This window comes from Lissotriton helveticus, chromosome 3_1 (assembly GCF_964261635.1).
Source record: "Lissotriton helveticus chromosome 3_1, aLisHel1.1, whole genome shotgun sequence".
In the NCBI taxonomy this organism is placed as follows: Eukaryota; Metazoa; Chordata; class Amphibia; order Caudata; family Salamandridae; genus Lissotriton; species Lissotriton helveticus.
This window is the reverse complement of record NC_136061.1, coordinates 972,534,175-972,560,340: the sequence shown is the minus strand read 5'-3', so window position 1 is coordinate 972,560,340 and position 26,166 is coordinate 972,534,175.

Sequence of the window (26,166 nt, the reverse complement as noted above, 5' to 3'; positions counted from 1 at the left end):
CCAGTGAGGACAGCCAGCCAATTTCATCTGGCACCGGTAGGCGTGGCCGCAAATAACTAATGCTGCCCACACTCCCTGACCTGGAATGGGGAAGTAACCCAGGACTCCCAGTATAGATGGATACAATTTGTGTTGCACATTTGTTCCTTTGTGTACTGGCGTAGTGCCAAAAAATTAAACTACGTTGGGTACATACTCCACCTGGCTGTGTCTCTTTACTTACTTAAAAGTAGTTGCGTGTGATCTCTGCCCGTCTTTGGCTCCCATCTGTTGCTGGCGCCACTCCTGCTGTGTTGGGCTCAGGCTGTGCACATTCATCATCGTGGTCCTCAAAATCACTTAATTCCACTTCTGTACCTTTTTTTGTAGCAAGGTTGTGCAACATTGCGCAAGTTGCAATGATCTTACAGCAGGTGAGTGGTGAGTACTGACGTGCGCCTCTGCTTTTGTTGAGGCAGCGGAACCTGCTTTTTAACAGCCCAAAGGTGCGCTCCACAACGTTCCTAGTAGATTCGTGTGCCACGTTGTATCGTCTCTCGCTCGGGGTTGATGGGTTCAGGTAGGGTGTCAGGATGAACGAGCGGACGGCATATGCGCTATCACCTATGTGGAAATGAGAGAGCCATTAATCACATGCGCAACAACACATACATTTGCAATATCTATCAGGGTGTATCACAGTGTTTTACCTAGCAGGTATCCTTCTCCGAATTCCCCCGCTGTCAGGCGTGTGTACATCCCACTGTTCTGAAAGATATAGGAGTCATGGGTGCTTCCTGGGAATTTGGCCACAATGTCTGTGATTATGTTGGCAGCATCACAGATTACCTGCACATTGATAGAGTGGGTTGACTTTCTGTTTCTGTAATTGTACTCTGTACAGGCTGCAGGTGGGCAGATTGGGATGTGTGTCCCATCAATACAGCCGGTGACATGTGGGAACTGTGCCAGTTGATAGAAGTCAGTCTTGGTCTTTAGCAGTTCCGTATGTGTGTCCGGGAAGCTGATGTAATGAGGCATTCTCTGCATCATGGCCTCCAGGAACTTCCGGAAGAAATGGGACAGGCAGCTCTGGGACACGCCACCTACCCCAGCCATCACCCCCTGGTAACTCCCAGATGTAAGCAGGTGTAGGCTACAGAGCACCTGCACATGGGGTGGGATGGCGTGCGCCCTTGATGTTGGGTGCTCCAGGAGTGGGTGCAGGTCCCTAATCAAGTCTAGGATGGTGTGGGGGTGTAGCCTGTACCTTTGCAAGATCTCTGCCTCAGTAAGTTGGAAGAGTGTGATCCGCTGTCTGTAGACTTGCTCCTCCCGTCTCCAGATCCTCTCTTCTGCTGCCTGTAGCAGTAGCCGCCTTGCCATCACATAGAATGCCGCCATTCTGGTCACACTGTTTTGGGGCCTTTATTATAGCCTGCACCTAGTTACCACCTGCTTTCAAATCCATGGTAATTACTGACTCTTAAATACCGAATTTCATTAAATTCTGCATTTTAGAAGTTACCTACATCTCTATTCTCATTTTTTACCATTTCTTATTTACCGATTCGGTAAATAAGAATTCTGTATTTTCCGAATCAGTACGATTCGGTAACATCCGATGCGGAATTTACCGATTCGTATTTTCCGAATCGGTCTTTTTTGGGCTCCTACATCTCAAAAGCCCAATACCGGTCGGTAACGGCCGAAATTCGGTAATTTGCGCCGTTACCGACCGGTATTGGGCTACCTACATCTGGCCCAATGTTCCTTGTAAGGAGGACCATCTGTTCCTGCATTCTATTACCATACCACACCCTGCCTTTACAAAAAAGTGCATGGCTACTGTTCATGTCATCAACTTCCAGTCTACTGCTCATCTGACAGCATCTCTGCCTTCACATGTTGCCATATGGATTACTGGCCTTTTCTGACAACACCCCTCAATTGGTGCATACGCACAAGCCACTCTGCTGTCCCTCTAGTAGTGCTGGTACTGTGTAGTTGGGTGTATGCTTTAGTAATAACTATAATTTACACGTCTATCTCCCACACTTCGTTCTTGATTACACTACCCCAAAAGTAGATAAGAGTAATTGTAATCATTAGTCCTAGAACAAGAGTAGGGGATATGTGATAGTCTGTCTTTGAAAGCACAACAAATGCAACCAGAAGAAAAACAGTTGAAGGGCCCCTTTATTTCTCACTCTCCAACTTAACTATTTCATGTTTTATGGGGTGCTACAGCATCTCTCACACAGTGCTTACTTTGAGCCAGTGCTTACCAGTGGAGGCTACTGGTACTTATTTTTGGGAACAGCACTAATTTCCCATCTCAGATGTTTACCAAATGCAAGAAAGGAAAAACATACAGATCGGAAAGACTGAGAAAGAGAAAGACTCCAAATCCGTCACAAAAGGAGAAAGTGATAGAGCGCGCAGGTCACCCGACCAATCGTTTTACCATATACGTATCGGGCCCATAAATTTCTATAGTACACTATTTATTAATCGGGTAACCTTACACTCTACTACCAGTATCCCTGTTCCTTCCTATTTTATTTCCAGTGTACCCGACTTACCAATCCACCGTTACGGGTACCTATGATCACAATGGATCAGGGAGCTAGCTGTGAAGAAAGGCAGGTACAACAATACCTTTTCTATATTTTGCACTCATAAAATAATCACAGACTCAGGAAGTTTTAAAACCTTTATCTAAACTTCGTCAGTTTCAGATAGCATAAGATTTATAATAAGTTAGCAATGTATAACCAAGATTACAAAGAGCACGTATCCATAAAGGAAATAAATGAGACCAACCAGGTAGAAACAGAGAACCTACTGTAAGTTTCAGGGTTTAGACTCAGTATTTTGTCTAAAGGACGAGAAAAATAAGGAACATACTAGAATTTCACAGTGAAATATTTCCCCATGAAGAGGAACTATAGGTAAAGTAAGAATGGACCATACTAATAAAACAGTGCAATTACTTGAATCGGCTAAAGGATGGGTAAAGAAAAGGAACATCTATGTATCATGAACTGAAAACAGGAATGAACATGCTAGAATAACGACAATTTTATGTATGCATTTAGAGATGCGAAAAGCATGGAAAATCAATTATGCAAGAGTGTGACTTTATTGAAGCAAAAGAAAGGAAAATATAGAAGGTGCAGAGTAGATTTCAGCACTATATTTACCTAGAGTGGTGTGAAGACCAACCCTGGCCACGGGTCGGTTAAGGACTGGAAGAACCCCAAGGAAGGACAGTCGCCAATAGGACAGCAAGTACGGAAGGGACACCCCAGGACAGGACAGGAAACCCAGATTAGGATCAGAACAGGACCACCAAGGCACGACCAGCACCCGCAGTTCGGAAGCAACGCCTGCGCTCCACCCTCTCTGCAGCTATCAGTCAGAACCCCGATTGGGTTATCGAACTCCCCAGCAAAGTGCTCCGCCAGCACTTAAGGTTTCCAAAACCCCGCTTGAGTCTATGGAAATTACGGACAGAGTGCTCCGCAGCCCTCTGTATCAAGTCACCTATTGAGTGCGTTGGGTCAGTGACAGGTCAGCTATTCGGACAAGTCGGACAAATTCTCTTGCTAAACCTAGGCTAGTTATACTGTTTTCGGGTCAGTGTACCACCCCCCAAATGTTGCAAGTGTAAGAATCCCCAATTTCGATTGGTCCACAAGTAGGCCAGGTTAACACACCAATCAGGAAAAGTTTCTACAATACCACATTTGCATGTTTTGGGACCGCCTATTGAATTTGGGGTTCCCATGGCATAAAGTTCAACATTACAATAGCGCATCTATGAATTATGATACATTGAAAACAGTTCAGCTTCTTCTGCTAGGCGAAGGTGCATCTTCCCAGGCACATCTTGGCTGGGACTTCGGGTTGGCAAGTTTTCAATGCCACCGGCAGAAGACTGTCATGCGCAGAAGGGCTGTTCAATATGGAATTGCGAGTGTTCCTCAGGCCCCAAAGAATACGATACATGAAAAGTAAGCGAAAACAATTTAGAAATACAGGAACAAATGAATACACTGTATACCATGAATAGCTACTCTATACCCCTTACTTTATAATAACTATAGCGTTAGGATAAATGCAGAACAAACAACTTTGCAAAAGCAGCTTTGCAAGCATGGAGCATGTGAGAAGACAAAGCGGCCATATTAGCAGTATTGCGCATGAGCAAACATTTCCCACCAGAACTGCGAGTACGTCACGTCACGTGAGTGTGACCGACGCATGCGCAGACTAAATTCCCGCCAAGCAGCGGCCATTTTAATAGCAAGCGTTATTACTGTTTAGTACACATAGGCAAGCGTCTCTGGGACACCCCCGTGTAGTGTAAAAGTGCAATATTAGTAAGACAAACATTTTGATTAGATTTATTAACACTACTCGAGGTTCATGAGTACAAGCAAGTCGCGTAACGTGCGAATCCTTGCTCCATCAAAAGCAGGAACCTACAAGAGCTGGGGGGAAAAGGGACAGTGGAATAAAGACTATCAGCCTTGGTATTGGATGCAACAATGTTTAATTATACAGGCTGCCAGCTTCTGAGCAGAGTTTCCGGCACTCGTTCTTTCACAAATGAAGCATTGCCTGCATACCTAGTTCTTGTGCCACTGACTGTCAAACATGGTGGTCTCTTTAACATCTCAAAGTACACTGTATCACCACATATTCTGTTCTTCGTCTCATAGATGCATTGTACTCCGAACAAACTCATTTTTTGCTTCCTCTTCCTATTGGCTTTGCGAATGGTTCTTAAAACTGCCACTTTTGTATCTGGATTACTGAATGTGAAGCCACACCAAAGGCAGGTTGTTTGCTTTGCAAATACCAATGCCAGCCTAAACCCAGAATATGCATGAGCCATCGACTGTACTACGTTACCTGAATGAGAGATGCATGGCATTTTAGTGTCCTGCTCACGAGTACAGCAAGTGCTTGCTGCAATTTGTTTAATATTGCGGTAATGGGCAATTAGGGTGTTAGGTGTTTGAGCTGCAGCATGTTTTCGGTGAAGTGTATGAATAATAGTTTTATAAGAAGCAACGGCTGCCTACAGCCTCTGGGCAAACTCGGAAACATGACTGTTAACAGACACACAGCAAGTATTCAAAGCTATGAACCCACCTCTTTCTAGGGTTGGACTGGGAATCAAAAGCAGTCCTGGCAAATTTTGTCAGACCAGCACTCATACTCAGTCGAGGCTTGCATGATTCGCAGGTGGAAGGGGTGGGAGGAAGGGGGGATCACGTGGGGGTTTGTGCAGGGGTGTTTAAAAAAAATAACCTTACCGGGTCCCAGGCCACCTCCGCTCCTGGCCGGCTCCTGCACCACTGTGTTCCTGGAACAGGAAGCATGCATTCTCCCTCCATTCCTCTAAGCCAATCACAACGCTGCAATGGCAGCGCTGCTGATTGGAGTGGACAGCGCCCAGCTGGGCGCCTGTAGGGAGGCCATTTTCTCTGTGGGCTGCATGCAGCCTAAATAGAGAAAATGTAGAGTGCGCATGACTGCAAACAGTCAGGGCCCACAACAGTGGGCAAGCCACTCCTCCCCGACCCGCCCACCCGCTCGTCCCCAACCAGGCATACCCTCCCGCCTGCCCCCAACCAGGCATACCCTGCCTTCTGCTTTCTTGCAGCGCGAGAAGCAGAAATATAAAATGGTATTTAAAATACCATTTTATGTTTCTGTTTCTCACACTGTGATAAAGCAGTGGGGCGACGCTTCTCCGCCCTAATGGAGGAGCTGCCCCTGCTCATACTGCATGTAGTGCGCAAGTCTGACAACAGAAAAGGGAGGGGTACTTGGGCAGCAGCGTAGCTAGGCCTTTTGCCGCCCGTGGCGGTCTAGCCTTTGCCACCCCACGGTGACCGTATTGGGGGGTGAAAGCTAGTGAACTAATTCTGCACTTGCCACTCTGCGCGGCCCCAAGAAGAGCAGTGGGGTGGCCGCCGCCCCCGAAACTCAGACCCCCCACCCCCTTGCTACTCTACTGTATTTGGGGGATCTTCCCGCAAGAATTGTTTTAAATAACTGCAGATATGGTGCATTATACAACATGTTTTTCATTCTAGAACCTTGCCCAATCATTGGATACATGGAGATTGGAGACAGGGCTGCAGGGCTAAATGAGAGTTGGAAGGTGAGCAGTGGGTGGATGAATTGATTCAAGAATGAATGACAATAAATAAAGTCTTTTGGCTATGAGAGCAAATGGTCGCAATGCACTGCCCAAAGGTGAGTGCTCTGGTTTTCATTATAGCTTCCGCATAGATAACTAGTGGTGTGTGAAATTCAAGTAATCTGCTCTTGTGTAACTATTCAAAATTAACTTGAACTTACATGCAATTATGCAAAATGCAAATTTGTCCCCTGTGCTCCTGGCCGATGGATGCATTTAAACAAGAGCACTGCAAACAACAGCAGCTCATGTTTTGTTGTTCCTGTGCGGTTGCAGTACTATTTTATAGCGGATTGCAACATTCATGGTAATTTTTTAACAAGAACGGCACGTAATCACATAAAGTGGCATAATGACATATTTTCGGGAATTTTACTTAATTAGCATTAGTTGAATTTTCCATAATTACATGAGTTACGCTGGCGTAATTTAAATTATGCCTAGGAATCTTTCAAATATCACCCTCCTCAATCACTACCACCATCAAGCCTTATGAAACATGGATAGCTAGAATGTATTTAACAGTGCGTTGATTTAGCACCTGAAAGAATAAAACACAAAGCATTACACTTTGATCTAAAACAGTAGAGGGAATGAGATAATAATTAAGTGGCAGACTTTCATAAAAACCTTGCATCAGTCCGGTCTTCCACTTGACCACATTGCGTAATCCTAAACAATTTCTTTTTTCACAGTGCGTCATTTTCCTTCATCATCACATGAAAGCACTTTGAACTACATCAGTTTGGGGTGTGAGCTGCACAAAATCAAAAGACTATAATGTTACTCCATAGTGCATATTGTCTACATATTAATACTTTAAGGAGGCTATCAAAATCGTTGGTAGGTTTCATTACACTTGGCACTTTACTGCGCAAAATGATGCTCCATACTTGAAAAATAAATGAAAGTTAACTTGAAATTAGGGGTGGGCGGAAGTCACGTAATGGACTTTCGCGGAGAGGCACGGAAATTGAACCAATTTCCGTGCCTCTCCGCAAATTTCCGTTACGTGACACCCGCCCGCCGCCTGCCTGCCTCCCGCTCGCAATATTAAAAAGATTAAAGCTGAAATAAGAGTTAAAACACTTACGTTATCGCGGGGACATCTCTTCCTGTCTATCGCGCCTTCTTCATTGAAACTGCGCATGCGCGGCAGCCTGCGCATGCACATTCCTCGCCAGAAAGAGATCCCCCCTACTTGAAATACAAAACAATATGTTAGGATTTTAATGATTTTAAATTTGCACTAGGCACTTAGCTGTATTTGATCCTTCTTCTTGGGACATTGTTATTGTGAACCAGAGGACGGATGGTGTGGACTCTTTCGTCCCAGCCTCTTCTTGGTTTCTGAATAAAGGCACCATCTTTTTTCAGGGGCAGCGCTCTAGTGGTCTGAAGGGGGTTTGTGGGGGTAGCCGTCCACAGGGAGGTCTCCCCCCCCTAGGAGGTTTGAGAGGGGTCGAAGGGAGGTGGGGGCAGGCTTCATGCCAGCTATTTTGTTTTGTTTGGCTACGTAGAATTGTAGCCCAAATGGAGCCCAATTATAAATTGATTGGGCTTCTGCTCCCAGCCACCATTTTAGGTTTGGTGACCTGGTGGCTGGGAGCGTTTAGGTAGTTCGGTTTTTGTGAGGAGTTAATTTGGCCGCTGTCTGCATTGTTCGGGCTTTGGCGCTGAGAGGTTGGTTTTAATTTGGGACGTTTCTGACTTACTGTGGGGATAGAGGATTACCGTGTCCTAGAGGCTCTTCGACTCCTCAGTGAGGCCGGGAGGATGGACCTCGTGGTGGGCGATGCAGGGGGGTGTGGCGCGCCCGACACGGCAGGCTTCCGCCGGGGTAGCGGCAGCCGTTACCGCCTGCACTTCTCCAAAGCAGCGGCGGATCTCACCGGTGAGTGTGCGGGGCCGCCTGCAGTGTAAAAAGGTGACCCCGGGTGTTGTGCGGCCTGTTGAGGGTAGGGAGGTAGTTCCGGAAGTGGGTGCGGCATCTGAGGCAGTAGGGCCATCGGGCGCGACACCAGGAGCAACCGCCACAACCGCGTTGTGGATGGCGGCTGTTTTGGAGGAGCCCCAGGAGCCTTTAGAGGCACCGGGGCTTAGTCTAAGGGCGGGCTCTGTGCCCGCGATGAAGGGAGGCTGTGGCTGGAGGCAGGCCAAGCATGGAGGGGTGCAGCAGAACTCCTGCAAGGCCCCCAGGACTGGAACTCGACCCGGGGGAGCGGGTGAAGGGTCAGCTATGGTTCCTGCCCACTTAGAAGGATCGGAGGTAGCGGAAGGGCGGGTCAGCTGGGTGGAGAGTGGGGGCGGGCTTAATCATTGAGCATGGCTGGTGGGACTGCGGGGAAGTTGGAGTTGACGCAGAGAGGCTTATCATCACCTGGGGGCCAAGAGGAGCTCCTCATGGGTGAATGGGTGTAGAGGGGACCCCGTTGGCTGCATTCCTTGGAGCCACTGCCTTGTGATCAGCAGCTGCTGGGGATGGTTCAGACCGGGGCTTTGGGGGGGATTCTAGAGGGGATGGAGAGTGGGCACAGTTGGGGGTTTGGGAGGGTACCCAAGGGGTGTTTTTCATGTCAGGGGAGGAAGGGGGGCTATGAGGCTTCCCCTCCAGTAAAGGGAGCAGGAGTAAGGGTGGAGGTTAGGGGGGGCTGGGAGGAGGAGGGGGTGGGGTCCGAGGGTAGTGGGCTGTGGTCCGAGGATGATAGCCCGGATGGGCTGGAGCCTGCGGGGGGACAGGCATGGGAGGGTTTGGGTGTCTTTTCTTCTTGGTCAGAGGGGGTGAGGGGACTGGAAGGGTGGGACACCTGGGTGTTTCTGGGGTGCGCGGGGGCTTGCTAGCAGCCGCGGGGTCGGTCAGGGGGCAGGTTGGGGGGTTTCACAGGGGAAGGGCAGGGATTGGGGGTCCGGGGCGCGGGTGGCGGTTTTAGCCCTGCGTCGTCCATGGTGGCTGCCATGCTGGAGTGGAGCGGGGAGGAGGATGGGGGACCACCCCACACGTGCGTGGCCGGAGGGGCTAGGACAGGGTTGGCAGGTGCCAGGGACGTCAGATGGGTTATCTTCGTGGGGGGTGCGGGGTAGTGGTGGGGAGCTTAGAGGTGAGGGATCCAGCACATCAGTCCAACCTCTTTTATTGCAGGGTCTGGAGCGTCACAGCGCAGCTGACTCGGCAGGGTCAGGGGCGACCATGTGCGCCGAAGTGAAGGGAGGGTGAAGCCTTGCGTGGCGTACCCGGGACTGATGGGGGAACACGGCGTGGCCAGCACAAGAAGGTCCCGTACGACCTTGCTGGCCCCAACGGAAAGCAAATCGCGGTGGACCGCCGGGCCGACCCGGTCGGAGTTGGTGCAAGGCGGTAGGGAGTACCGGTGTGTACAGTCGGCTCTGCCACAAAGTGTGCAGGATAGGTCTGGTAGGGCTCGCGGAGACGAGTGGTCTCATGAATGCCTCCAGGTGGAGGAGTCGATAGTGTTGGATTGCAATGAGGAGAGTCCTGAGGAAGGGGAATTGGTGGATGATGAGGGTGAGGGGGCACTCATGTGTTGCCTAGTGTTTTACAGGCTCCAGCTAGGAAACCACGAAGGGACACTGGCTATCCGGTGAAGGCGGCATGTGATACAGGCGGGAGTGACTCAGGGCCAAGGCGGACAACATCTGTCAGGATACCCTTCTTCAAGCCAGGTAAGGCCGTTGGAGTGTTGAATAAGCCTATCATGGTGTCAGTAGGGACGGGAAAGGAGGGGGTCAGGGGGAGTGTGAGTAGGAAGGGGGGGAAGAGAGAACGAGTTCTAGACCACTGAGGACTGGATCAGTTCTTTTATTCTCAAGCCAAACAAAAGCAAAAACATCCGTCGGATGTATTAGGGTGCGAAAGTCTGTTGCTCCGGGGCTCTGGGAATGGAGGCGTTTCTGAGATATCCTGGTATTACACGCACACAGCTTCGGTGCCTCAGGTCAAGGAGTCTCCCCAATGTTTGCTCCGGCAAAAACCAAAGGGAAATAAAACAAAAGAAAAGATGCCACAGAGTTACTTCCGGGTTCCAGTCGATAAGTGTGGAGAGGGGGGTCGGGGTGTGAGGGTTCACCGGGGACTACCACCGTGTTTATGCAAGAACGAACACTGCCAGAATGTAGCGGGAGTGTAGAAGAAAATAAATGAACAAAACACAAACAGAGTCCCGTGACCTCCCTCTATGACTCCTACCCGGTCCCTCCCCGTTAAATTGCGAACCTCAGTATGCGGTCCCGTACCTTGTCCAGCCACACTTCTCCTGAGGTGTGGCGGGGCGAATCGCGGTGTCGTTGGCCTCCTGGCTTCTCAGTCCTCCGGGTTCCAGGGTTTTCGGATTCTTCCTCCGTCTTCCTCTTCGTCTCGAGGGATTCGTCTCTTGGCTCCCACGTCCAAACGCCAGTTTCTCCGCCGGTAGTTGACGCGCTGTTTTCCTGCTTTGGTCTTTTGTCCGCCTCTTTCGTACCCGATTGGCTGGTGGCTGCTGATGTCACAGGGAATACGTCCGCCTCCTTCGTACCCAATTGGCTGGTGGCTGATGATGTCACAGGGGATACCTCCGCACCAGGGAAGCCCAGGCTGAGTTAAAGGGGCTGTACTGGTCCTGTGAACGGGGTGGAAAGGAACACTCATTAAAGTCCTCCCCCTGTCCTTGTCTGGCCATGCCCCCGGGAGGTTGAGGGACGCTTGCAAAAAGGTATATATGTGATTGGTGTGGATGTAAGAACCCAGGATAGGGGGGGGCGCAGGTAGGGCCAAGGTGAAAAGTGGGACTAACACTGACACAGTTGCTGATGAGAAAAAGGAAGGCTTGGAGAGGAAACAATTGAAAATTAAGAAACTTCCCTATATTGGAGTGACGAAACCACTGGTAGCGCATTTGATGTAGTCCACCAAAAAGCGCCTTTGGAAAGGGGAATATGTGGAAATGTTGAAGCTCTTACACAGAGAGGCACGGTCCAAAGAGGGGTCTAATGAGGAGGAATACGAGCTAGCCAAACGGCCTAAAGTGCCCTTGACCATAGAGAATTGGACGGCAGCGTTTTTGATCTACGCCAGTGTGCATTGTGAAAACTTCCCAGAGTGCTGTGTAACTTTATTTAGGTATGTGGATGAGATTCGGAAGGTCCAGATCACTGATGGGGATGCGCGTGGGCGCAGTATCATAAGGAGTTTCGGGCCAGGATGGCGTGGGATCCAGAGGCTAAATGGGGGGAGTTGGACACGGATTTGTGGAAACATAGTATGGGGGTCGCAAAATGGGGTAAAACGATATTCACAGCGAGCGAGTTGCCTAGAGTGTACTGCCCTTTCAGGGGAAGCCCACGCGGGCAAGGGTTGGGGGCACAGCCGCGGCACAGTCAGGGGTTGCAGGCGCATGCTGGGACTTTAATAAAGGCATGTGCACACAGGAATATTGCAGGTTTCGACATGAATGTTCAAAATGAGGCGGCCGCCACGCCTTGGTTAACTGTCGGGGCAGTCTCCCACAAGGGGAACAGTAGTGGCAGCAGTCAGGCAGTAGTGCAGCGGGGCAATCACAGCAGTTCCAGAATAACAGGGGGGCAAGGGGCCTCAAGGTCCTGGGCCCAAGGGCTCATACGCCAGTTACGTTGGAAATGTTGGAAGAGGGACTGCGGGGGTATGACGATTTGAGGGTGAAGCAGGTCCTGCTGGATGGGTTCAGACGGGGATTTTGTTTGGGGTACCAGGGACCAAGACAGAGGTGGTGGGCGGATAATCTAAAGTCAGCGGCAGAACACAGGCAAGTGGTGAGGGACAAATTGGACAAAGAGGTCCGGGAAGGGAGGATGGCCAGTCCTTTTGATGATTGGCTGATAGAGACCTTAATTGTCTCCCCAATCGGGGTGGTGCCCGAGAAAGAAGTGGGGCAATTACGTCTGATTCAGCATTTTTCGTGGCCGTAATTGGCTTTGGTCAATGACTTTATTGATGAGGAGGCAGCCTCCGTTTCTTACTCTTCAGTTGACGTGGCCATGTCACTGGTGGTGACCGCGGGCGCAACTGCTACAATGACAAAATGTGACATCAAATCAGCTTTTCGGTTGCTTCCAGTCCATCCAGACGATTGGGATCTTCTGGGTATCCATTTCGAGAGTAAATAGTACGCGGACAAAGCGTTGCCGATGGGTTGCTTGATGTCTTGCGAGTGTTTTAGTACCTTCCTGCAGTGGTTTTTCACGCAGCGCATGGGTCACAGGTTGGTGACGCACTACTTGGATGGCTTCTTTTTTCAGGCAGCCCTGGACTCTTTCCATGAGCTCATGGATGAACTGGGGGTGGCGTTGGCACCGGAAAAGACAATGGGTCCCAGCACAGCTCTGTGTTGTTTGGGGATCGAAATTGACTCTGTGGTTATGTGGGCTCGATTGCCAGAGGACAAAAAGGTGAAAATGCTGGAGCTCTTGCACAGAATGTTGTCCAAACAGAAGGTGACGGTTAAGGACATACAGGTGCTCCTGGGTCATCTGAATTTTGCGTGCAGGGTGGTCCGGGTCAGGAGGTCCTTCTGTAGGAGTCTGGGGTGGGCACTGGCAGGACATCATCTCCCTCATCACCATGTACGCCTTTCGGCAGGGGTGAAAGAGGATTTGCGTATGTGGACTGTTTTTTCTGCAATCTTTCAACAGGGTGCCATTGGTTCGGGAGATCGACGTTGAGTGGAATGTTCACAGTTTTTCTGATGCAGCAGGCGGGGAAGGCTTTGGCCTGTGTTGGCAGGGTAGATGGTGTGATGAGCAGTGGCCGCAACAGTGGAAGGAGGGGGGAAGGAGTATTGCCTTTCTGGAGTTTTTCCCGTTAGTGGTAGCACGTACACTTTGGGCTGAGGAATTGGCTCACAAGAAGGTTCTTTTTCGAGTTGACAACATGGCAGTAGTTCAGATTGTGAATAGACAGTCAGCGAGGGACGAGCAAATTCTGAAGTTGTTGAGGGTTTTGGTTCTGGGATGCCTCAGATACGACATTGCTTTCAGGGCGTTACATGTACCCAGGGTGGACAATGACATAGCAGATGCTTTGTTTTGTTCACAGTGGGGGAGATTCCGTGGCTGGCCAAGAAGTCGGACAGGACACCGACACCAATGCCTGCTCGTTTGTGGTACGTAGGCAACACAGGGTGCTACAATTTGTGGTAGGCTTGTTGTCAGCGGCTACATGGTCAGTTTATAAGTTGGCATGGAGGGACTTCGTGGCGTCGGGGGCTCAGTGGCGGGTGGAGCATTGGCGCAGGTCTGAAGATGTGATTCAGTTTATTGTGGCCCTCGTTGACAGGGGGCTTTCCAGGGTGACCATATCCGGGAAATTGGTGGGCATTGCCTTTATGGGTAAACTGTTATGGGGTTACCCCCCAGTCGGCCGGTGAATTGGGGAGGAGGATTCTGGAAGGGTGTGCCAGGGACCGAACGGGGGAACGGGCGGTGCGGCAGCCTCTGTCTTGGCAGATTTTAGCTCGCTTCATAGCAGTTTTACCGAGGGTTTGCAGAGATGGGTTCGAGTCCACTTTGTTCTCGACATTGATGGTGTGGATGTTTTTTGGGGCTAGTTGTGTTTCTGAACTGTTGGGGAGGAAGGGAGGGGGGTTCCCTGGCAGGATGTGACTCCGTTGGAGTTGGGAATCCAAATTTGGCTGGGCAGATCAAAAACGGACCAGAGGAGTCAGGGAAAGGAGGTCAAGTTGGAAGCAGCGGTACCCAGTTGACTTGCCGGCTGCAATGGGCCTGGCGTTGGCGTTCGTTGTCGGGTGGTTCTGGGGAGGAGGCGGTATTTAAACACGCATATGGGCGGCAGTGACGGAGTATCAATTGCTTACAGTACTGAGGAGGGCCTTACACAGTATAGGCATGGAGGGTGCCTGCTATGGGACCCACTCTTTCAGGATTTGGGCCATGTCTGAAGCAAGCAACAGGAACTGGTCGCAGGCAGATATAATGCGGTTGGGGCGTTAGTCTTCTGAATGTTTTCAGCGCTATGTTCGAAGGGAGGCAGGGGAGGTGCATGCGTCATCTCCCTTTTTGTGAATCTCATGCTATTTTCTCTCATTTCAGGTTCAGTTGAAGGCTCACGCTCCGAAGAACTTACCATCTGGATAGTGGGGCACTCGTTTATCAAATGGGCTCATATGCAAGCATGCAGCAGTTATTTTGGAGCACATTTGGGATTTAATGACCATTTGTTTAAAATCGTTTGGAAAGGGAAAGGTGGTATGCTTTGGAAGGAATTAATTCCTTGTTTGAATAAGTGGATGGTGAAGGGTCGTTGTCCGGATGTGTTACTTATTCACCTGAGTAAGAATGACTCATGCAGGGACAAAGGAGTGTTGCTATTACAAGCAATATAAAAGGATTTGTCTTTACTGAAAGAGCAGTGGTTAGGTTGCCACGTGTTGTGGACAGAACTTATGCCTCGGAGGGTATGGAGATGTGCGGTGAAACCTAGTACGGTTGACAAGGCTCGGTGGAAGTTGAACACGGAAATATCTAGGTTTTGTAGAGAGTTGGGTTTCGGTCGGGTAAGTAACAGGGACATCCGCTCTGATGCAGTGGATTTTTTCAGAGATGACGAGATGCATTTATCCCGGTTAGGCATGGACTTGTAACTGTTAGAAATTAGGGACATTTTGTCTCGATGTTTGAACGTCCAGAAACATTCTACTTGAAGTGCACTTTGGCAGCCTATTTGGGGGGCAGAAAGGTTGGGGTCAGATTTTCTCCCCCCACTTTCTGGGTAGCGGGGGTTATTGGAAGTTTGCCGGGGTTGGCAGAGTTTTGTTGGTCATGGTTCAAGTTGGGTTATCGACAAGGAAAGGGGAGGCAGGTTATTTTGAAGTTAGGGTAGACATGTTGGGTGATTTACAATTGAAAAGAAGCAGGCAGGGGAGGTTGTTTGGTGAAATGCAGAAGTAAGGGGGGCTATAGTTTCATGTAATGTTTTGTATTTGATTGTAATATGGTAATGTATGGGTGGGGGCGGGTTTATGGAAATTTTAGGGTCGGGGTCAGGGGTTAGGCATTTTGTTGTATTAGTGAAGTTTTAGTTTTCTAAGGCAGTTGCCTAGGGTTTTCATTGTTATGTGCACCTGTTTCAATAAAGCAGCCTTTTACACACAAGTCATTGGTTTGTGGTCTACTCCCCCACCTTATCTCCCTCCCAAGGAGGGTTTGGGGGTAGCCGACCGCAGGTCGGTCTCCCCTGCGGTTTGGGAGGGGTGGGGGCAGGCTTCATGTCAGCCATTTTGTTTTGTTGGGCTACGTAGACTTGTAGCCCAAATGGAGCCCAATTATAAATTGATTGGGCTCCTGCTCCCAGTCACCATTTTAGGTTTGGTGACCTGGCGGATGGGAGCGTTTAGGTAGTGCGGTTTTTTGTCCCTCCTCCCCCCCTAATTTTTGGTTTGTGTTAGGACATAGCATTTGGTTTTTCACAAGTTGGCGGCTTTTCTTGGGACAGGTGAGCAGGGTTTTTTTTGCTTTGTACTGTCGCTTAGAGCAGGTGCAGTGCGGGTGTTATTGGAAGTTTGCCGGGGTTGGCAGAGTTTTGTTGGTCATAGTTCAAGTTGGGTTATCGACAAGGAAAGGGGAGGCACGTTATTTGGAAGTTAGGCTAGACATATTGGGTGATTTACAGTTGTAAAGAGGCAGGCAGGGGAGGTTGTTTGGTGAAATGCAGAAGTAAAGGGGGTTATAGTTTCATGCAATGTTTTGTATTTGATTGTAATATGGTAATGTAAGGGTGGGGGCGGGTTTATGGAAATGTTAGGGGTCAGGGGTTAAGCATTTGTTGTATTAGTGAGGTTTTCGTTTTGTAAGGGAGTTGCCTAGGGTTTTCATTGTTATGTGCACCTGTTTCAATAAAGCAGCCTTTTACACAAAAGCCATAGGTTTGTCGTCTGCTCCCCCACCTTCCCTTGCTTCCAAATCAGTCAGCAGGTGCAGACACTCTAACTTGATGAGCCCTGCACATAAAATAAAAAAGCGGATGCGCTAGCCAGCATGTTAACATTTTACGGGGGCTACCAAGGTCATTGTTAGGTTTCATTCCACCTAGCACTTTACTGCGTGAAATCACGGCTTCTTACTTGAATTTGCAATGTAATCGAATTTGAAATTCTAAACTGCATGTTTTTAGGATTTTAAGTTTGCGCTGGGCACTTACCTGTATTTGATCCTTGTTCTTGGTAAAATGTAAATTGATACTTGTATAGCGCACTACTCACCCACAAGGGTCTCAAGGCGCTTGTACGAATACTGCTGTGGAACCCATCCTGGCTTTCCCTGTGAGGTGTCCACTCCTGGGCACCCCCAAGGTGGAGGCCAGGCATCCTTAGCGTTGTGGGGGCCGTTGTGGAGTTTAAGCAAGCTATTGCCCAGAGTTGCTGAGTGGGACTCCATGATTGGAATAGGCACCGAGGCGAGAATTATCAGGTCCGTGGAATTTTTGAGCCCAAGACCCGCCGAGGCGGGGAATTGAACCCTGGTCCCGGGCTAGACCTCTGCATCAGGGTCTGCCGCTCTAACCATTGAGCCACACTTCTTGGGACATTATTATTTTGATCCAGAGGGCAGACAGTATGGACTCTTTGATCTCGCCCTCTTCCTGGTTTCAACCTAGAGGCAACATCTTTATTTGGGGACAGCGATCTAGCAGTTTGAAATCAGGCCGCAGGTGCAGATGCTCTACCGCGATGAGCCCTGCACATAAAAACGCGGATGCGCAGCAGGCGCGCTGCCAGTACAAAGAAGGCGCGCCACAGGCAAGTCCATCTGCGCCCATCCGTGTCACATCCATGGCCAGGGCCAGCCATCATGCCGGTTTCTCTTCTGTCAATGGCACCTGCATCAGATATACTTCAGGGAGCTCAATATTAATACCCGTAAGTGGGACTTAAACTTTGGGCTCAGCCCCAATTTGTTGTATAAATTGTAAAGCTTGCTTACACTTTGTGAACACAGGTATTGATAATAAAGGGGACAGAATGGGGGCACAGACCACTCTTAACATTCAGTCATTGCATAAACATACAAAGGATTTAAAAAATGTCCTCAAAGGCTCTAAATGGGATGTATTTTTTATGACAGATACCTGACATTGAACTAGCCTTCCCTGAAAATTTTACTTGTATTCACAGGGATCGGATAGGAAAAATAGGAGTTGGTTTAGCTGTCCCCTTCAAATATCATATATGTTGTTCTACCATCCCTATAAAGGATGTGAAAGGGGCTGAAGCCCCTGGATTTTGGCTGTCTCTTTCCGCGGAATCCTCTTTCGCTGTGGTTCTTTTATATCGTCCCCCCTGGATATGCAGGAGAATTCATAGATTATCTAGACTCAGCCCTGGCTACTTCTGTGATAGAATATTCAAACTTCACTATTCTTGGAGACTTAAACCTCCATATAGAGAACTCTAAAGATCAAAAGGCTAGAGCTTTTTTTAGAAACTAAGCCCTCCTTTAACCTCGCTCCGATTCCATCTGGTCCCCCTCATAGGGCCAGGCATACTATCAACCTAACTCTGTCCAACACGTCAAATGTCTTGGAGACCCCGGTTGAAATAACTTGGTCTGACCACTTTCTATTGAAGTTTGCCTGGGATTTCCACAGGACTAAGGACGGTACATATAATAACTCCGTTGGCTCTCTGGTAAGGCCATGTAATAAGGCATGCATGTCTAAACTACAGGAAAGTTGAACTCTTCAACACGTGCTATTGAAAAATGCCATCAGGGACACATGCTTAGTTAATCAATGGCTCCTTAAGGCAGCAGACAACATTGCCCCTTATCAAGTTTTTACTACAAGGAAGCAGAGATCCACTTCTACTGCCCCTTAGTTCTTCTCTGAACTAGGCTTAGAAAGGAAAACCTGTAAAAAGCTTGAGAGAATCTGGAGGAGACAGTATTTGGAAGCAGAGAAAACCTTATATAACCAGGCTCTCAGAAAGTACCATAATTACATCAAACAGCCCAGTCCAGTTTCTATACCTTGCAAATCACTGAAGCCGTTAATAGGCAATGTTAGGCAGGAGCCAAGTGACTTTTTTGAAGACAAAATTATCAAAATACAAACAAACGTTCAAGTGCCTTCGTCTCCTCTCTCCTTTGTCTATACTTCTGCGCCTTGTGTATCAAGTCGAGCCAATACGTTCATGTCTTTTATATCACCAAGTGAAAAGGAATTGAAAACCTTCTTTCTGTTCTGTAAATGTGGCTCTCCGTTAGACCCTTGTCCCCCTTGAATTTTGAGGCAAATTGCAGATGTCATTGGTATAGCGCATGTGAAGGTGTACATTGCCTCCCTTCAGATAGGCACAGTTCCTCTGATATGGAAAAAAGCTAGTGTTATCCTGTTACTGAAGAACCTCACTGCTGACAGCAACATTTTCTCTAATTTTAGAGCAGTCTCTCTTCTTCCTGAGGCTGCTAAAAGTTTAGAGACCGTGGTTAACAAGCAACTCTCAGAATTTGTAGAAACTAACCACCTACTCAATTCATCTCAATCAGGATTTTGCACATGGCACAGTACTGAAATGGCCCTGCTGGAAATTTCGGAACGTCTAAAAGTGTCCTTGGATAAAGGCCGTAATGCCGCCCTTATTCTATTAGATTGAGAGGTGGCATTTGATACTGTTACCCACGACATTAATTTGCACCACCTGTCTAATATTGGTATCAGGGGACTATCCTCATTCTTAGCAGCTAGAAAACAATCAGTTTGGACTAAGCCACATTTCTCCGAGGCTAAATCCCTCCAATGTGAGGTACCCCATGGTTTCGCATTGAGTCCTACATTATTTACTATGTACACTTTGTGGCTCACAGCCCAGGTGGAATCGTTCAGCATTACTATCATCTTCTATGTTGATGATACACAATTAGTATTTTCTACGAAAGTACTCAGACAGCAGCAAGGAGACTTTCTCTGACTTTATTAGAGCAGTCTAAGGCTAGCTCAGGAGCTACAATGCAGTCTGGAAAAAATGTAATCTTTCCCTTAGGGTCTAATCCTAATCCGGGCTGTGCTGGCTCCTGGCCTAGTGACGGACCCCCCCCCCCCCCCCCCCCCCCCACCAACACCAACACAAGCAGATAGAAATCTGAGAGCAATCTTTGATAATGAACTGTCTTTCAAGGCTCAGATCCATTCATTCCCAGGGAGGGTGTTGAAGAGATTGAAGCGGGCTTTCCGGTATTTGTAAAAGGTTAAGGTGAGGGGCCTTATTCTACTGCTCTCTCTTGACCTATCAGATTATTATTATTGTACCTTTAATTAACTGCATTGCAATTGATTCAAGACAGCGTGTTTTACCATCACTGAGCTATCATTGCACTATATTTTATATATGTGTGTGAGAGACTGTTTTGCCCTTGTTAGTTGAAAGGTTATATTCTCCAGTGCTACAAACTTACTTTTGTGCTTTTGATTTACTGTATTGTGAGTGATTTTGACCTGTTTCTGGCATTACATTACCTACTGGCGGTCGGCAGTAGGTAGTTATAGTTAGGACCTTGTTTCTATTAAAAAAGCATTGTTTCTTTTGCCAATATCTTTGGCGTCATTTGACTAATCTTCGTGAAACTTTCAAAACTAATGGGGCTGTCAGGTCAGCTGCTGTGTTGAAAGTTTTGGCATGATTCGTCGAGCGGGGAATGAGAAAAAGGGGGTGGAGGTCTCAAAACGCTTTTTCTCTATGTTAATGACTGGGATATTGCCACCCTATATGACTGGCTCAAACATCATGGGAGGGGACTTCAACTGTGTGGCAGACCCGGACGTTGATTGCTCTCACCCTCCGCTCCTTGACTCCCCCGTACATAGAGCGGCCAGGAGCTTTCTGGACTGGTAGACCCGGTGGGGACTTGTGGATATCTGGAGACTCACGCACCCACTGGACAAAGAATACTCTAACCTCTCACGATTTTCACATACAGCTCGACATGGTCCTCTGTTCTCCAGACATGCACGCCACAATGCGAGGAGCAGAGTACCTGACTCGCAGAATATCAGATCATAATCCCCTCCTCTTAAGAATGCAGTGGGGAACGCAACTCCAGCCCATCCCAACCTGGGGCCTCAGACCAGAGGCGCTCGAGGACCGGGTATTTCAGCACAAGATCAGGGGACACATCACCTCCTACTTTATTGACAACGCCCACTCCACAGACTCTACACTGATGAAATGGGAGGCCTTCAATGCAGTAATAAGGGGAAGATGTATGGCAACATCAATTGGGGTGCGGCGGACACTAATCACGGACATAGAAAAGCAGACCGTGCACTGAGAGAGCTTGAGATGCCCCGAGCACCCGGAGCTCTGTCAGGAGCTCTTGAGGCAAAGGAGGAAGTCGCTGCTCAGCAGCTATATAAGAGCTCTGGGCCCCGCGGAGGCGAAGCGAAAGAGATTACTTAGAGGGGATCCCCCTTTCCACGAATTCCGGGGAAGACTCAGACCAACTGGGAGCTGACATCTCAGAACATGAGATTAGGATGGCCATTAAGGGCCTAGCGAAAAGCAAAACCCCAGGAACGGATCGATTTCCTACGGAATTCTACGCCACCAACGTAGAGAAGTTGGCTCCTAAACTGGTGGATCTATATGAGCGGCAGTGGAGGAGGGAACCCTGCCACAGACTACCCGAGAAGCAGTGGTGATCCCACTACTAAAACCAGACAAGTCCCCCCTTGACTGCACGGCTTACAGGCCTTTATCGATGCTCAACCTCGATTTCATAATCCTAAATAAATGACTGGTGTCCAGACTGCTCCCACACATGACCTCGCTGGTCCATCTGGACCAAGCGGGTTTCATACAAGGCAGAAAAACGACCCTGAACATAAGGCGACTCTATCCTGGAATCGGGCAGCAGTGCAGAGCAGGAAGGAGTGATATTCACCATAGACATAGAAAAGGCCTTTGACAGTCTAGAGTGGTAATTTCTCTACGCTGTTTTAGCAAAGATGGGACTGGGCCAGGGATTCATACGCAGGCTTAGACTGCTGTATGCAGGCCTGACGGCTAGGGTGCACACGGGCCGCATGACCATGGAGCAATATCGGGTGGAGAGGGGCACTCACCAGGCGTGCCCCCTCTCTCCCCTGGTGTTCGCCCTGGCAGTGGAACCCTTGAACAAATACAGGAGACTACAACTGAGGGGACAAGTACATCATATAGCACTATAAACTGATGACCTCCTGATGTTCCTGAAAGACTACGGGGAGGACCTGCAGGGGGCCAGGAATATGATGGAGGAGTTTGGGGCTCTCGTTGGCCTAAGAGTAAACTGGAAAAAATCCTGGCTTTTCCCCATGGTAACGGACCGACAACAGCCCAAGGGGTTGGGGGACTTAAGGTGAGAGCCTCGCTGTTTCCGATACTTGGGTGACGATCTTCCACTCACTCCAGGATGTTCAGGAAGGAAACCTAGGGGGGGCGCTGAGAGCCTTAAAAGTCAGCATGGGATTTTGGGGAAACGCCCCATCTCTGTAGCGGGAAGGATCTCCATGCTAAAAATGGTGACCCTTCCCCGACTGCTGTATGTTTTTGTCACGCTGCATGTGTGTATCCCCAGGGCGTGGTTCCTGGAGGTGGACATGTGCCTCTAGGCCTTCATATGGGGAACTGAGAGACGATGAGTGCCCCTAGCCACATTAAAGTGGCCTTGGACGGAGGGAGGGCTAGCAACCCCGGACTTCGAAGCATACTATTTGGCAGGGCAGCTGCAGAGACTCACTCAATGGATTGCGGGGGGGGGGTCACACCAGATAGGTGGTGCCCCCTTCATCCTGGGAAGGTATGAACTACTCCGAACACTAATGAGGACTGCAAAGCCACAACACATACATACCAACGAGCATAGAGTGATACAAAGGTGTTGTAACAGATGCCTCCAGGAGACCCAGATGAAACACCCGTACTCACCGGAACTTCCGATGATGGTCACCAGGGCACTGCCATACGAGGGACAATGGAGAGGCATAGATGACTGGGTACAGGCAGGGGCGACAAAGATAGGGGATCTGTACAGAGATGGAGAACTGCTCCCATTTGAGGAATTCAGTACTGATTGGGACATCTACCAGGGTAAATTTTTGCTGCACAGAGCAGTCACGGGGGGGATGCGATGGCACTGGCAGATGGGTACAAAAGAACCGCCACTACACGCCACATGTGAATACAATGGGATGGCTGGGGTGTTATAAAGGCAGTCACATGCCTATACAGGGTGATAGGGTGAGACTCTACTAAGCCGTTAGATGGGTTAATGAACCATTGGGCGGAAGATCTAGGAAGCCCACTAGGAGATAAGGACTGGGAAACGTATTGCAAAGGCAACAAAGGTGTCTTGAAAGAAATAATTCATGCTGATAAGCTTTTACGCATTACACCGAGCATACATTACCCCGGAACGAATAAACCAATATTTTCACAGGGATGATGCGGAATGCCCTAGATCGAAGGAAGTAGGAGCACATTTCATCCATATGATGTGGAGCTGCCAGGCACTAGCGCATTTCTGGCAGGAGGCGACGATGGAAACTGTCCGAATCACTGATAGGACAGTACCCTGTACCCCAGCACACTACTTTCTTAACATGTTCCCACACACAGCCAAGGCCAAAGTCACTGCCAAGTTTCAGGATCTGGCTTTTATCCTAGCCAAGCAGGAAATCACCAGCAGGTGGAAAGACCAAATGGCCCTAGCAAAATTAGGTGGAAATGAGAGCTAGAGAAGTGCGCGGGCTGCGGGAGTAGAGTTCTGATAAGGAACGCAAATCAAGGCTTAGGCAGAATAGAGAGGGCCCAGGCATAGGAGGCACTAGTGGAAGAGATGAAACACAACAACCAGGAATCCGGCAATGCCACCCCAACTGTGAACTCTAGACAAAGGAGCCCCCAGAAACAGGTCCCAGGAACTGACCCAGGGCTAGAACTAGCCCATAGGCTTATCAAGGTGAAGTGAGCAAGATACGGGAAGGGGATGTAAGCACGAAGACTACACAGCCAAACAACGAATAACAAGGGAAATCGATACATAATGGAAGTAAAGTGTCCTAATGGCCTGCATTGCAGGAGACGGAGGAGGGGCTTGGGGGGAATTGGGGGGGGAGTCTGAATTTGCATAACCAAGTATGAGGACACCAGGAATACAGAAGGGCAGATGTATTATTAAAGATAGTTATGCAATGGAATGTCCTGTAATCTAATGAGGTGAAAGTATAAGACCATGCAATACACAAAAAGTAAATAAAATATGTTTTTTTTTTAAATTGTGTAAATCTGTTCAGTAGTTCCTGAGAGATTTAAACATTTCTCAGATGTACACATTTTGGCTGCAGAGGATCCACAAAACCTCCCGATCTTGAGCCTGAGATCTGATTGGCTGCCAACACCTCAAATCAGGAAGTGTTGGCAGCCATCTTGAGACTTGGTTGAACCGAGTCACAAGAAAAAAGGTCCAATAATGATAAAAATTAAGAAAAGGGGCAGGGTACACCCTGATCCCCTAGGCCTGCTCAGGGAGTCCCACAGGAAGCCCCAGCCGAACTTTTTCTTTTTAAAACTAAGCGCAAACTCCCACGCTTCGTTTCCTTGAAGCTCCCGGGTGGCCCAGATCCCGGGGGCCATTTAAAAATTAGATGCAGGGAGCCCCCACCTGGCCAAAGCTTAAATTGAATGCGAGAGGGCTATGAGGCCCCTCCACAGCCCCTGGGACCACCACCTTTCCGGGGCTTAAATCTTTGAAAAAATGCGTGAGAGGGCTCCTGACTCCCATGCAGCCCCAGGGACCGCCACCTAGCCGGGGCTAATTATCAGCAATGAGGGGAGGCCCAGCGGTTACCCGCAGCCCTGTGGACCCCCACCTCCCCGGGGCTAAGTTTAGAAAGATGCATGGGGGTTCCAGACCCCTCACGCAGCCCCACGGAACGCCTCCTCCCTGGGGCTATTTTTAAAAGTAAAGTGTGAGGGGGCTCGAACCCCCGCCACACACAGCATCGGGGACCACAACCTCCCTGGGGCTATTTCAAAGATGGGAGCGGGGCCGCGTTCCCCATTTTCTGGAGCTGTAAATGTTCCTGGGGACCACCACCACCCAGGGCCAGCTTCAGCAGTGTCCCAGGGTGCCCACCCCCAGGACATGACAGTTTGCCAAGCAAACTCTGCTTCGCTTCATGGAAGCGAGAGCATGGAAAATGTTATGTTATGTTATCCTCTATTTATAACGCGCCCGGCTACTCGGAAGTGTCCCGGCGCGGTAACCAAATGGTGAAGGCAGAGATGGACAGACCAGACTGGAGGATTACTTAAATAACAGAGTTTTCAAGTGTTTTTTGAACAGCCTGAGGTTGCCGGTGTTCCACAGTTCGAAGGGCAGGGCATTCCAGGCCATGGCTGCTCTAGCAGAGAGGGAGCTGCCTCCCATTCTAGCCAGGCGATACCTGGGAAAAAGAGCAAGGTATTGACCCGCAGATTGTAGCTGTTGGGGTGGCATGTAAAACGTGAACCGACTTCTGAGATACTGAGGCCCAGACTTGTAAAGTGCACCATGGACAAGCGTAAGAGCTTTGAACAGAATGCATTGGTCAACCGGAAGCCAGTGCAGATCCCGTAGAAGCTGCCTCGCACTGGACCTTCCTGGAATACCCAATAAGGCTCTGGCCGTCACGTTCTGGATGATCTGCAGCTTTTTTAGCTGATATGCCGGGAGACCAATGTACAAGGCATTGGCGTAGTCCAGACGCGAGCAGATGAGGGCACTGGTCACCATTTCTTTGGCCACTCTGGGCAAAAGTGGCAGAAACTTCTTGAGGCATTTCAGTGTGCCAAAGCACACACCGGCCAGCCTGTTAGTCTGAGGCAGAAATCTCAATTCCTCACTGAAACATACCCCCAAATTTTTTGCCGGGCTCCCCGTAGATTTAGGCATGGGGTAGCGCACCGGCCAGATGTCTTCTCTAGAATGTGGGGGAAGGATCCGTAAAGAAGCACCTCTGATTTTTCTTCATTGCATTTTAATTGGGCCTGCGCTAGCCATTTAAACACTTCCGCCAGACAAATTTTGGCAATAACCGGGGTGAGATCAGTTTTCTTCCACATGAAGAGGAGCTGGGTATCATCAGCATAAGCTATGATCTTAGTGCCAAGCTCCTCTGCCAAATAAATAAGGGGCGTCATATAGACATTGAACAGAAGAGGGCTCAATGTTGAGCCCTGGGGGACCCCTGTCATCAGGCTTCGCAGGGATGAGGCGAAGGGCGGCAGCCAAACTTGCTGTGTTCTATTGGCTAAAAAAGATTTTGTCCACTCCCACGCCTGGCCAGAGATGCCGATGTGGGACAACCGTGCCAAATGGGATGGGGTCCCCAGGCGAAAATAGACCGCGAAGGGGACCGTGCAGGCCCACCACCCATTTTAAATTTAAGAAAAAAGAATGGATGTGGCCACGCCCGGAGGATGGGGTCCCTGGGGCAATATCGGCCTCAGGAGGGGGGCTGCTTGGCTTCCCTCCATAAATGTAACATAAGAAAATAGAGGGCAGGCCCAGGGGATGGGGTCCCTGGGTCCAAAATGGGCCGAAGGAAGGGGTGCCACGTGGCCCCCTTTCATAAATAATAAAAACATGTTAAAAAAGGCCAGGCACTGGGAGTTGGGGTTCCCGGGGCTAAAATCGGCCTGGGAAGGGGGCCGCACAGTGCACTGCTGGTGGGGTGATGAGGTCCACTTGTCTCCTGAGGGCCTCAGAAGTAAAGTAGACTTCATCCCCCAAGCAGCAGTGTGCCAGGAGGCGCGTTTGCAGAAAGGGGGCTTGGCCTCTGACCACCTCTCAGCAGTCCAACGGTGTGGGGCTTACTAGAGGTAACAGTTGGGCTAGTTGGCCCCCAGGGACCCTCAAGAGGCAAGGGGACTTCATCCCCAACTAATGCACCAGGAGGCATGTTT